Below are 14,490 nucleotides of genomic sequence, written 5' to 3'. Positions count from 1 at the left end.
GAGACAGTTTTAATACAAGAAGTCTTTGCTCATCATAAGAGGCCTTTAAGTGGCATCTTCATGTTAAGTACTTTGAAACATAATCCTGAAATGTTTTGTTATAGCAAGTTTAAAAGAGTTGTTGCTTTTTCTGTGCCTGAATTAAAAACAACTATCTGATAAAAGATCATAAAACATATATAAATATACAAAATATAAAGAAAAATAAACCTGACTAAAAATAAAATATAGCCCTATGTGGCATTATTTAATTTATTTAAATTTAAATGTCATATTAAATAAGAATCTTTTTAAATGCTTTTAATTACAAATGACAGATTATGTTTAATACAGATCATTCTGAACTCTTGAGTCAGCCAGATTAGCCAGTGCTGCAGTAATTCAGTCTAGAAGAGACAGAGGCATGAAGTCTTTCACTGTCAGCAGTGGAGAGAATATAATGAAGGTTGGAGACTGCAGAGGTGATAATACACTGTTTTACTAACATTAGTGTTGTGTTCACTGAGGTCACTGTTTAAAATTACACAGTCTAGTTCTGCAGTCAGTAGAATTTCATGAACAGTACAAAGAGAAGATTATTATCTTTACTGTTTGTTTTTTAAACATACACTCATTCTGAAATTGATGCCTGCAGTATGTTTCAAAAAAAGTGTGATGGGGCATTTTAAGACTAGGTGAAATGTGAAATGTTCAAAAACCATCTTAAGCAGGTGATGCAGTCATGCATGGATATAAAATGAGCATCCAGGAAAGGCCAAAAACCACAGCTGATAATCCATGACTTTTAACCCATCAGATGGCACTGCAATAAAACTGAAATACTTCTGTGATGGAGATCACAAAATGGGCTCAGAAATATTTTAACAAACCGTTCTTAGTGAGCACCGTCTGTTGCTGCATCTGCATGTTTACTATGTGTAGTAAAAGTCATTTTTCAACAATGTCTAATAAGGCTGCCAATGTCTCTAGACTCGAGCTCATCTGAAATGGACTGATGTACAATATTGTAGCTTAACTAGTTAAACTTTCAGACTGTTTATGGAAATAATGAATGTTGTGTTCTCTGGGTCAAAGACTGTTGATAAAGTTCAAACACCAGGGTTTTTCATGGTCGGGGGGGGGGTATGGGTGTCTTGCACATCTTTGAGGTGTGAATGAGAGCAGAAAGGTGTTAAAATAGATAACACCTGAAGATACGAGTCTTCTGACCACAGAGGAAAGAACTGAGCGTGAGAACTGACTGCAGTGCAGAGTCCAGGGGAAAGTTCAGTCCACCTCTCTGGGGCAAAGACACCAAAGCAGTGAGACCCAGCATTACAAGTCTGCCTAGGAAGGACATGATCACTATGGTTATAAAAATAAAATAAAAAACGATCTTGTAAGAAATATGACATTATAGCTTTATGTAAATTGTGGCTTAAAAACATTACTGGGTTTCAGGTCCTCGTTTGGTTGATGTCATTACTGCAGTTTTACTATAATAAAAGTCAGACCACAAACACATCTCTAACTCCTCTCTGTTCTCAGGCCTCTGAGACTGTGAGTTTGGTGGACAAAGTGCACAAACATTTTACTCACAGACCAAAGATATATTGAATTTTTGTGTGTGAGTTTTTCTGTTCTCTGCTAAATAATCAACTAATTATCTAATTATGCTAGATTATAAATAAGAAATCATGACTGTCCTTCTTGTTTCACCCATTAGCAATCACTAATATGAAATATCATTTAAAAGCATACCATCTGTCAGATGAAACTAGAGATAGAACAACTCCACTCCACAATAGTACTTTTTTTCCAATACTGATTTCAAAACTTGAGTCTTGGTTGAAATTGATAACTGTCTCATTTTTATCTTAAAAACTACTAAGCTATTTTTAAGCAAAGCACTTCATTTAATGTGAACATCTAAAAGTAGGCTGAAACACCCACCTACCCCTCTGGAAGAAATACACAGCTAACATCACATCATACAGTGTATGTGTGCTATTTGGCCTAAAATCAGACCCTTTCTGTTTTTTTTTTTACTTCAAATCAATGTAAAAGTTGGGAAGAAAGTGTCTGAATTATATTTAAAAAGTTACAAATATTAATATAATGTACCATACACAGCATCGTCTCCTGTAATTATCTGTTTTTTGATTTTCACCAATGAGCCAAAATATTATGCCCACCTACCTAATATGCTGTTGGTTCTCCACAAAGAAGCCCACAAATTTGTGCCAAATGCCTACAGGCTTCTTTGTGCCAAATGTTTTCTATTGGTGAAAGGTCTGGACTGCAGGCAGGCCAGCTCAGCACCCGGACTCTTTTTCTCTGAAGCCATGCTGTTGTGAGGGATGCAGTGTGTGGTTTAGCGTTGTATTGCTGAAATATACAAGGCTTTCTCTGAAAGAGACGTTGTTTGGATGGGTGCATATGTTTTTCTAAAACCTCTTTCTCTCTCTCTCTCTCTCTCTCTCATATATATATATATATATATATATATATATATATATATATATATATATATATGTATAGACGCAGGCTTTTGAACTGTGCACTGATAACAAGCTGGATGGTCCCTCTCCTCTTGAGTCCGCAGGTCGTGGTGTCCATGTTTCCAAAAAGAATTTCAAATTTTGATTCATCTGACCACAGAACAGTTTTTCATTTTGCCTCAGTCCATTTTAAATGAGCTTTGGCCCAGAGAAGACGGTGGCATTTCTGGATCGTGTTGACATATGGTTTCTTCTTTGCATGATACAGCTTTAACTTGCATTTCTGGATTGCACTGTGAACTCTGTTTACAGACAATGATTTCTGGAAGTTTCCCTGAGCCTGTGCAGTGATTTCCAATACAGAATCATGTTTTCAATGCAGTGCTGCCTGAGGGCCCGAAGATAACGAGCGTTCAATATTGACTGTCGGCATTGTCCCTTACATGGGAGGCTGTATGATGTTTTATTGGTGTTTGTATATTTAAATTTGGTCTATTGGCAAAAAACTGAATTGATTTGTAGAAGAGACTCCCGTACTGGACTCCTGCCATTTAACAGTGAAATAAAAGAGAAATGAAAGTCAAGCTGCCCAATAATGAGGAGAAATAGGAATACTGAAATGTGAAGTGGTCAGAGGTGAACTGTGTTGTATGTCATTGTTCATGTGATGTTCATAGTGGTCTTATTACATCGTGTCGGCTGATACTGGCTCCGGTTTTGGGGGTAAAAGAGCTTTAGATGCGCTTAATGTAGAGCTGGGCTGTTTCGTTTAACGTCTACGTGTATCAGTCACAGCAACAACAATAAACCTGACTTTGGATCTGCTTCTTTATGACTGGCTTGTCAGTTTAAACGTAACCAATCAGGTCTCTAATGAACTCCGTGTGCGGTGCTTCGCTATGATTGTATTTATTTTATTGCTGGTCTGTTATTATTAGCAGCTGGTGCTGCAGGAGCGACATGAACGTATGTAAAGACTCAGACGTCTGTAAAGATGTTAAACAGACAGACTGACTGATGAGCTGCTGTAGGAAAACGTGATGATGCTCTGCTGTTCGTGCGGACCATCACAAAAACGCGTTCCCACCAGCAGCGAACTAAACTCATTTGGAACGGATACCCGCGATTTTTGCCGGACCACCGTTTATTTGTTTAGTGCGGACCAAGTACAGGTGGTCAGTTCACACCTGTTAAAACAGACAGAGGAAAAAGCTCCGTAGGTGCTGCTCTGTGTTCGACTTTAGGTCCTGTTGTGCTGTTTGTTGTGAAGGAAAGTGAGGATTAACTGTTATTTACACACAGAAACCACCGAAATCCTGAGTTTAATCTAGTGTCCGTCTGCCCGCGTGACGCGCGTGCACGTGAAGAAGAGTCGGAGTTCTGCACTGATAAACTTCTTAATGTGGCTTTAAGAGCGCGAAGCCCCCCGTTAAACAGAGGGAGTCCAGTTTCTCCCTCATGTCGTTGTTTTACAGACAGAGCAAAGCTGTGGAGGTCAAATATACAAACACCCATAAAAGCCTAACATAGTCCAGAACAACAGCTTCTGCGACCTGCACTCTGCGCTCTGCACTCTGCACGTTTATTTCCGGTTAAAGTGAAAGGAAAGTTTAAACTTGCGTGAGTAAAAGGTCCGTTTCAAAACCCAGTACTGAAAAACTAAACAAAAACTGGGTTGATTCTCGTTTTTGATTCTGTTATTGTCAGGGGGAAAGTCAAAAAATAGCTTAATTTTACAGTTTCACAAACTAATCATAAAATCAAACAACAAATGAACAGCAGTAGAATAAGGGGTCGTATTTCACCCAAATTACCCGGAAATAAACGTGCAGGGTGCAGTGTGGTCGCAGAAAACATTTACTTCTACTTAATATAAACAAAATTACTACACCTGTAACTACACCTTTAAAAAATCTGATCAAATTAAATCAAATCAAAAGATGGTTCTTAAAGGGTTAAAAGTATTATTAAAGAACCTTAAAGTATTATTTAGAACCTTGTGTTCTTTACAGAACAATTTGCATTTTAAATGGTTCTTTGCATGGTCCTTCAGATTGATTAAGAATGTGTTGTCATTGGTTCTTTAAGGAACCTTTTGAAAATACTTCTATATAACAACAAAAAACATTCTGCTATTCTGCTAACAATGTCAAGTTGGTAACAATAGAAGAATTCTTTTTGGTACTAAATTGAATAATTTTCAAAAAGGTTCTATATAGAACCATATACAATGCATTCTCCATCAATCTAGGAACCATTTTGCAAAGAACCATTTAAGAATGCAAATGCTTCTATAAAGAACTCATGGTTCTAAATAGAACCATTGTCTTTATTAAAGAACCGTTTAAGAACCATCTTTTTAAGTGTGTACAAACTTACAGGAGTTGATCAGATCCTGAGGGTGTGGGTTTTCTCTTTTTTTAGTGATGCGCATAAAAGAGACTTCAGTGCTAAATGCTCCCTTGTGGAGAATCTTCAGGCAGTGGAACATAATGACCTGTAGACACTCTGTTTATCAGTCAACTTGCAAAGTTAATAGGTTGCCACTCAGCTGTCACATGAAACTAGAGACAACATGACACAACTTTTTATTTTCTGATACAGATTTTGAAATATTTTGAAGTCAGGGTGGCTAATGAAACAGGTTCCTGGGATTTTCCTGACTAGCCACCTACCTCTATGATGACAGCTTTCTCTGTTATCAGTCAGCAGGAGATGAGTTCCTCCACATGTGATCTTGACCCTGTTCCTACATCACTGAATTTGTGTGAACATGTTTACTTATACGTGTTTTGCTAAGCTCTCCTGAGCCCATGTGGTGATATTAGGGGCATCAGCAAAAATGAAAAACCATATAGCTTTTGTAACGTTGATGTATCACTTTAGCTTGTTAAAAGATCAATGTAATGTTTTATTTCACTAAAACGTAACTTTATAATAAATGTAATTCAACTGGATTAAAACACATTAATTAATTACAGAAGCTTGTCAATTTTTAATGCAGTGGTGTCTGAGGGTTTTAGGTCATAGGCATTCAGCATCAATTTTTGGCCTTGCCTTTAACACCAAGATATTTCTATAATTTCTATAAATTAGAAATTTGAAAAAAAATTAGAATTTCTATAAAACGAATGTTTTGGACTATAGATGATGAAATCCTTAAATTTCTTGGAATCACGTGTTGAGAAACATTTTTCTTAAAATGTTGAACTAATCATTCATACAGCTTTTGTAAAATAAAGAACCTCTAATCATTGTTGCTTGTAAAGGACTGAGCCATTTGTGAATGCTTCTTTTATGCTCAATCCTGATAGCATCACCTGTTACCTGTTACACTTGTTTATCTGTGTTGTCCTACACTGCCTCTGTCCTAACTTTCTTGGAATGTGTTGCAGGAATCAAATTTAGAATTTATAGTGTATATTTACAAAAAATCAGTTAATAAAATAAATTATTAAATATCTCTTCTTGGTGTCATTTTCAATGAAATTCCTTCACTGCTCTGTTTGTATTTGTATTTTACCTGCTGTCCCAACTGTTTTGGAATCGGGTTTGTATCACAGCAGTGGTAAAACACTGTGTGGTGAGCTGGAGTGCAGCCAGAACTTTCACAGAGGACAACAAAGTGTCATTTTCTGTTTCAATATTTTAACCCTTTGTTTCCAAGAAAACCTTACAATGAAAGGAGAGATACTATCATACTTGCAGAGTTTAAAAATAATTATATTTTTAAAATAGATCTTAAATTACAGGCATGTTTTTTTAAGTTCTCAGAAATCATTAGGCCTCCTCTGAAGGCCTAGAAGACCCTGAGGTTTCTCCACGGGTAAATTAGCACTAGATCAAATCTAATTCCTGTCTCTGAATAAAGAACAGAACATAAGAGGAGTTCTTGTTAGAGAACAGTATTTATTAATTCCAGGTTCCATTAAAAAGTAATAAAATACAGCATTTGTTACATTGTTGTGTTGTGTAATCTAGTTAAAAGGGCAAAAAAAATATATTTCATGAAAACATAACTTGATTATACATGTATTTCAGTTGGATTAAAAAAATCCAACTAAAATACATAGTTTATAATACATGAAAGCAATACAATACAAGAATGAGAATATTAAAACATATGACCACATTGCATTGTCTTACCCATCTTAATTTATGAATATTTTAGTTTGATTAAGATTTGATTTATGTTGAATAAGAATAAGTTAAAGGATAAAATGATAAAACTAAATAAGCAAACTAAAATACATTAAACATGGAAACCTATGACTACAGATCATATATATTTATACATAAACAAAACCAAAAAAGAGTTGTCAATATTATCAATGTTCAAATCTACCACACAGTGTGTATATAATGATACTAATTTTCTCTCACTATTTTATACTGATATATTTAAAGTAAATTTAATGTTTATTTAGCTCAAAAATATATATAAGGTGGACAATAATGAGTCTTTTTTACTGTACATTACAGACACAATATTTTATGAGGGGTGTAATGATACAGTTATATATATAAGTTTTAACACCCTAGCCAAACTACATGTTTTGTTAACACATCCTGTAGAGAACACACTTAAATATCTACAAAATATGTAGTTTGAACAGGGTGCCAAAACTTTTGCATACAGCTGTATTTTTAGGTTTGTTACAATTTTTGAGGTCAAGATATGATTCTTAATATATTAAGTCTGTTTTCTGGACATTAAGTCTAGTCTAAATCTAAACTGTAATGTTAATGGTGATTTATCACTGAAAAGACTTCTTAGTTTAGGATTAAGCTTAATCTGAGTTTGAGAAACTGGACATTTATGTGTTAACATGTCTTGATTCTGCAAAAATCTAATGTACTACTCAGGTCATTTTGGTTCTGATAAATACTGAATTTTAATTAAAAACAAAATATGGTAAAGTAGCAAATCCTGCAAAATAGTAATGTTATAAAACAGTTTAAACAGTGGTCAACTATGGCTATCAGAGCTAGACCTTCAGCTCGGGCCATGAATGTCAAAACTCGATCAAAACATTAGGGGAAAAACACTCCAGTTACAAAAGCTAACTTAAATTGTAACTTAAATTTGCCGTTCCACCTTAAACTCTGCAGCAAATGTGTCAGAATGCAACTCCTGCACTTCAAGATGGAATGGAAAATTTGCAAAAGGCTAAGAGATTCTAAGAGACATTACATGTTCAACTTGAAGCTTGTGACATACACATTAGCCTATAGTTTAGCTTATAGCAGTTCCACTGTGCCCCTTCAGTGGAGAGCTCTGATACAGAGCTGCTACTTTCTCCATTTCTGACAATCCACTGATTAAGAATTACATTTTTTTATGAAATTGGTCCCACCCACTGGAAATCAAAATGTGATTGGTTTATTCCTCTGTCACTTCATAATTATGCTGATGGTGAATCTAGCATGGAGACTTTGGTTCAATTCTAAAAGTCTTAACCAATAGGAGTGCTCGCAAAGCTAAATCTACCTAGATACCACAGAGAAACTATTCCTCATTGGCCAGTTTTCTGCTCTGCCTTTTGAGAATTTAACCCCTTTGTTTCCATCCTAAACTTAACAATTAAACAAGAGTAGTACTGTAATACTTATAGAGTTTAAATACTAGCATGATTCCATGGAATAAAAATGAACTAAATATTACAGATATATTTTTTAGTTCTCAGAAATCATTAGGCCCTCTCTGAAGTCCTAGAAGGCTTTGCAGGTTCCCCTCTTACTATGAACACTATAAAAATATATTGGATGCAAAAGGACAGCAATTGAAATGCCATTAAAAGAAACAGAGGGGCGTATCGACGATAAAGTTTATATTTTGATTCATGAATGTTGATTTTTGATATTGTATTAAAATCACTACACCATTCAATTTTACTAGCTAATACACTTAAATATTAAAATGAAACGCTCTGCTGTTCCAGTCAGAGCTCAGAGTTCAGAATATATAAAAGAAAGGAAAAGTTCTAATCAAAAAATTATAGAAATTATAGAAAATGCAATCAATAAATCAAATTCATCAATATGAAGCACTGGCAAAATGGCTGTTATTATCAGATCTTCTTCTGTCTGCACTCCTTAAAACCCAAACCAGGAGTTTCTGTAAATGGTAATGTTTCTGTACTGAAACAACAGTAGCAGTTTCTTCATAGACCTACAAGAAAAAAAGCACTTTATGAATTGCACATTTATGTATAATTGACAGTCTGTAAAGCTCAGGTTTTGTTAGAAATATTCACTCACAATATTATCACTGTGGATATACCATAAACCTGTTGTGTATAAAATATATGGACCACCATGTCTGACTGTTGGTATGATGTTCCATTGGAAAGCGGTGTTAGCTTAACGTCAGATGTAACAGGACCAAAGTCGTCCAAAAAGTTCAACCTTTGACTCATCAATCCACAGAATATTATTCCAAAAGTCTAGGGGGTCATCTAGATTTGACAAGTTTTTTGGCAAATGTGAGAAATGTGTTTTTTATTGTGAAATCATGCACATTGACCTTAACACTTTCCAGACTTCAATGACTTTGTTTTGCATGTGTATTTGAATCTCTTTAAACAGGGCATCATGTGCTGCTTTTTGAGACCCTCTAGCCTGCTTCACATTGCCAGACAGTTCTATTTAAGTGAAGTTTAGAGTCAGCAGGTCTGACAGTGATCATGCTTGGGTGTGGTAATTAAACTGAACCCAATAGTCATGCATTTCACATAAAAAGCATGGCTCAGTGGATTTGTTTAAATCTTAAAAGATTAAATCATGCAGAAAATTTGAAAAATAAGTGGAATTGACCCTTAACATCTATACTAGTCACTCATGAAATGAACTTATGATAATTTATTAGAGTTCATCTTACCTTTGCCTATGTTCTGCTTTAGTTCAGAGTAGACAGTGTCAGTATCTGCAGTGGTCTTTCCTAACAGTGGACAAGAGTCACTGAATTAGCCACCACTAAAAGTAAGAAGGTATTTCACATTACATTTGAAAGCATTTGATCTGTTACAAAAATGTCATACTATACAGCATAATTCTGATAATAGTATCTACAGATATTTCCTTGTGATCTCACCTTCAAGTGAACAGTTCCAGTCTCGTTTTTTCTTTGAATTCCTCTTTGGTTTCAGCTTAATTTCAGCATAAGTCACGTCACTGAGTTCAGCTCCAGCATCTAAGAGAGAACAGAAGCTGATTTCTTTCCACTTTCTCATTCTACTACAACAGTCCTTTAACTCAAAACACAGTCCTCGACCAATCACATGCTGCAGTTTTTCACCAATCACAAGCTACAGTCCACAACAACACATAACTGAGTTCATTTTACAGAGATTAAAAAACATTACTCAGATTCAGTCTCTCTACTGATGTTTGTGTTCATAAGTCACCCTCACATCTCTCTAGACTAAACCATAACCTTAACATAAACCCCAAATGTAAAGCTAACCTTGAAGGCCTGTGGTCACTTGCATAAAACATCTTCTTTGAATTTTACCTTTAAGTTTTCCCTTTAACTTCAGTAAGCTGTGTAAACTCTCTTCAGGGAAATTCCTGACCCTAAACCTAACACTGCTGAGTTTAAGCAGGTCATTTGTTAAGAATTAGAGCATGTGTGATTATTATTATTATTATTATTGTTATTATTATTATTATTATTATTATTATTATCATTATTATTACACTCTGAGATTTTACAACTGCAAGGGTGTCCAAATCTTTGCACATGCCACAATTCTTAGTTTAATTTTATTGTCTCTTTTTTTTACATTAATCAAATATAAAGTAGCTGTGAATTGACGTTTGTGGAAAATGTTATTTTGTAAAATATTTTACTGCCATGGTCATGTTTACTTCTTTTTAAAAAATCAACAAATTATTTAATTCAGCCAAAGTTGCCCACATTTATGCAAACAACTGTTGAACCCTGCAGTACCTCTGACATCCACAAGGCAATTAAAGAGAAAATATATCTCTGTTACTGTAAAGATGCAGTTCTTACTGTTTCCTTTGAGCTTCTTTTTAGTCACAATCTGAGCGTAAGTTACATCACTGGGCTGAGCTGCAGATTCATCTGGAACAGAAGAAGTTACTCATCAGAGACGCACTGTGTTCTCACATCATCAAAGATATCTCACTTAAAAACAAGTATTAATGAACAAGAGATGAATTATAGCTGGATTCCTGTTAAATATGAAATCAATAATCCATAAATGTGATCACTACTTATTACAGCGTAAATAAGATCTTTTAGTGAAACAGTGTAACTATTGTAAAAGCTTAATGCTAGTGATTATGTTGGTGATGCAAACTGACCATCCTGCAGGGTTGTGGTTCCTGAAAAAGACCCCCCAGACCCTGACAGACTCTGGCTTTGATTGGTGTTCTGCTGATTTCCAGTAGAGGGAGACAGAGATCCTGCAGCTCCACAGTGAAAGTAAAAACACAGCTTACATGCTTTTTCACTTACATGCATTTGTTGAAGCTAAAATACATCTTTGAATAAGAGATTTAAACTATACTTTTATATCAGCTACAGTACAAACAGCACAGCTCACAGAAATCTGTCTTTACTCAGCTGCATAAACTGATACAGGACAGACAAAGTGTGTTTTAAAACCTTTGCTCTTCTTATAGTAGCACATCAGGCCCAGCATGATAATGAGGAACAAGGTTAAACTCAGTCCCACTGACACTCCGACTGTTCCAGATCCAGATCCAGAAACTGAAGCTAAAGAAAGAAAGAGATTTTGTATTTATGTTGATGTAAAACCCCAATCCCAAACAAAGCTGGGACGCTGTGTAAAATGTAAATAAATGTAAATAAAACAGAATGCAATGACTTGCAAATATCATAGACACGTTTTTTTATTCACAATAGGACACAGAGCACATATTAGATGTTGAAAGTGAGACATTTTACCATTTAATGAAAAATATTAACTCATAGAACTTGATGGCAGCAACGCATCTCAAAAAGTTGTGACAGGTCCAGAACCTTGGACTGTTGAGCAGCTAGAATGAACAGAAATGCTTCAAATTTGTTTGGAATACAATCTCTTTACATTAACTTCATTATGATCATTTACATGGTGATAAAAAGTACAGAATGTTTTTTTCCTTGTCCTGTAATGTTACTGTTTTGGAGATGCTTGTTTTTCTTTGGACAGCAACGATATATTTAACAGAAAATTAAACAGAAGCCACAGCAACAAAATATAATATCATATTTTTAAGTATGTCCACTCTTTACCTTTATTACAGATTCCATTGTTTTCAGCAGACTTGCTTTCAGTTTTTTAAGAAATCTGCAGGAATAGCTTTCCACACATCTAAAGTTCAGTCTTAGAACTTGGTTGAGTTTTCTACTTCTTGTGATCCAAGTAATCTCAAACACATTCAGTGATGTTGAGGTCTCGGCTGTAAGGTTGACAGTCTGAGACCACCAGCAGCTTCTTTATTTGATAAGTACATCTTTATCTACTCAGCTGTGTGTTAGGGGTTGTTATCTTGCTGTAGAATGACTTTCTTCCCAGTCAGACATTTTCCAGAGGGTACTGTATGATGTATTAAAAATTACTGCCTTCTGTTACTTCCAAAGGTCTCAGATTTAAACAGTCCATGAACCCTTACTGCACACCTCTGATGTCCAGTTTTGGTAATCTAGTGCAAACTTTCCTCTTTATCTATTTCCTTTTCTCAGTAATAGCTTCTTAAATTACTCTTGCAGCTACACATCCTTGAGTTTCTTCTCACAGTGGAATGATGGAGAGAAACACCTATGGATTTTTTCAGATTTGAAGCTTGATGTTCTCTTCTCTCTCAAAGATGAAAGTGTTGTTTATCTGATGGGGACAGTTTTGCTGGTCTACCAAGTATTGCACAGTTGTTAAGAGTCATTTTCTCTGTATCTTTTTATCACTTTTTAAACTCTAGTTTTGTAAACTCATATATATTTTAAACCATCCCTACTAATGACTTTAATTAGAACTAAACAGTCTGCAGTATTGAGAAATGAATTTATATAGTAAACTGCATCCAACGTTCTTTAGATACATTGATTCAAATAAATGAACTGCAGCCTCTTGAACTTCTGCAGTATTCAGACTTTCATGTTTCACAATTTTTAAAGCCACTCAAAAGCTGTTTATTTATGAAATACATATACATTAATAAAAACAATTCAATAGTAGATAAATTGCGAGCTGCTGCTCATAACTGTTTGAGTGTCAGAATGCATTATGACTGACAGCGGTGTCTCCCTGGCAACGTCAACAAACTGTTGCCAGTGACAGTGATGCCACCAATAATGCAGGCTGGATCAGTGTTGTTCAGCCCTACACATATGATTTTGAAGAACAAGAGCCCCCATGCATGAAAATAGACCACTTCACTCTAATTAACAGCTCTTTATATGATGAATAAAAAAGTGCAAAAGGGAACACAAGCTGTTCATCTTAGAGATCTCATTACATCATTGACAGGTAGATCACGGATATATTGTCTCCGCCATTTGATTGCTCAGCAGCACTAACGTTATATCTGTAACCTATAGCTATCTGGCAAACCGCTGGACTGTGCTCCTAAAACTGAGGTCACACAATCTTCTGTTATGAGTCAATGTCATATTTACAGACACTGGGAAAAAAATTCTCAGGTGCCTTATTGTGTGCCTCATTTACTGGGAAACTTTGTGAGCCTTCATGTTGGGCAGCGCTCTACACCCTCAGAGAGGGCCTAAGATACTCTAAAAATAATATTTTAAAATTGAATAGTTTTAATTTTATCTGATCATATTTTGACAAATCTAAGCAAATAAATCCTTCAAACCTGTCTATTTCACCTTGAATGTGAAAAGTTTAATTAAAGAAGCTCCTTTGTCTCCCTATCAGAATTTTGCCATATCTGCTGTTGCTGGAAATAATGTTGGTGATTGGTGGCCCAGCTATGAATTTACAAAGGGCCAAACAATAGTAATTCAATGAGAGACCAATTTGAAATGACAGTAAAATGACAAATCATATCTTCCCTCTAAATGGGTGGGCTTTGTTATCACTAACTTTATGACAAGCCCCACACCCTGTGGGGACGTACAAGCTCTGGGAACACGAGGCTAGTGAAAAACGCTAGCTAGCTTGTTGGTCCATGATGAAAGCTGAGAGTAATTTTACTGCTAGTGAGGAGGACATCGCTGCAAATTTACTATCTAGCTGTTTTCTAGATAAACCTTTAATGAAAAGTTGGAGTTACAACAATGGCAGAAAAAAGTAATGAAAAAACCTCTTTAACATCATCATGTATCAGCAGATAATAATAATAAAACAATAATAAATTTCACTCCTCCTCCCACCATCCACACCCATGATTAATTGAAATGCTCAGCTACCTCACAGACCATCTCTGACATCATTTTTCACTCAGAAATCACAGAAGATGAATGTGCTGTGACTCAGATTCACATTGACTTTAAGTCCATGTAGTTCTGTAAATATAAATTGTAGGATATTTTATCTACTGAGGATGTTTGTAACTAGTTTACTAATTGCATTATATTTATTTCATGACAGGTACCAGAAAAAACACAAAATTATACTGTAGTACAAGATTTTTCAATATTTATAGTTACTCAATTTGCTTGTTTTCAGTCTTTTCTGAAATAAATTATTTCAGAAAATAAATCTCTGGATTTTTAATGAGAGAAATAAAGTGAGAAAGACGCCACACTCACCTGATACAGTCAGTGTAACAGCTTCACTGGTGTGTGTGTATATTCGGTCTGTTGACTGTGTTCCCTTACAGGTATAAACACCTGCATGAGACTGATCAACATTAGAGATTTCATATTTCTTCCTTTGAGCATCTCTGAGAAGATTATTATTCTTATACCATTCATAATTCCAGTAATCTCCACTTTCTATTTCACATGTCAGAGTGACTCTCTCTCTGATGAACACATGATCAGCTGGCTGGACTTTCACTGTAGCTTTTGGTCTCT

General features: G+C 35.3%; 1 long non-coding RNA gene across 1 annotated transcript in view; it reads right to left on the bottom strand.

Moving 5' to 3' along the window:
- LOC118802032 overlaps positions 1–14,285 on the bottom strand; it is a 28,211-nt gene extending 13,926 nt beyond the window's left edge. The window contains exon 1 of the long non-coding RNA XR_005006612.1: positions 14,224–14,285. This is a non-coding gene — a long non-coding RNA (uncharacterized LOC118802032). The remainder of the gene's footprint in view (positions 1–14,223) is intronic.
- Between the last annotated feature and the right edge of the window lie 205 nt (positions 14,286–14,490).

This window comes from Colossoma macropomum, unplaced genomic scaffold (genome assembly GCF_904425465.1).
Source record: "Colossoma macropomum unplaced genomic scaffold, Colossoma_macropomum, whole genome shotgun sequence".
NCBI classification, from domain to species: Eukaryota; Metazoa; Chordata; class Actinopteri; order Characiformes; family Serrasalmidae; genus Colossoma; species Colossoma macropomum.
This window is presented reverse-complemented; position numbering and strand designations above follow the sequence as displayed.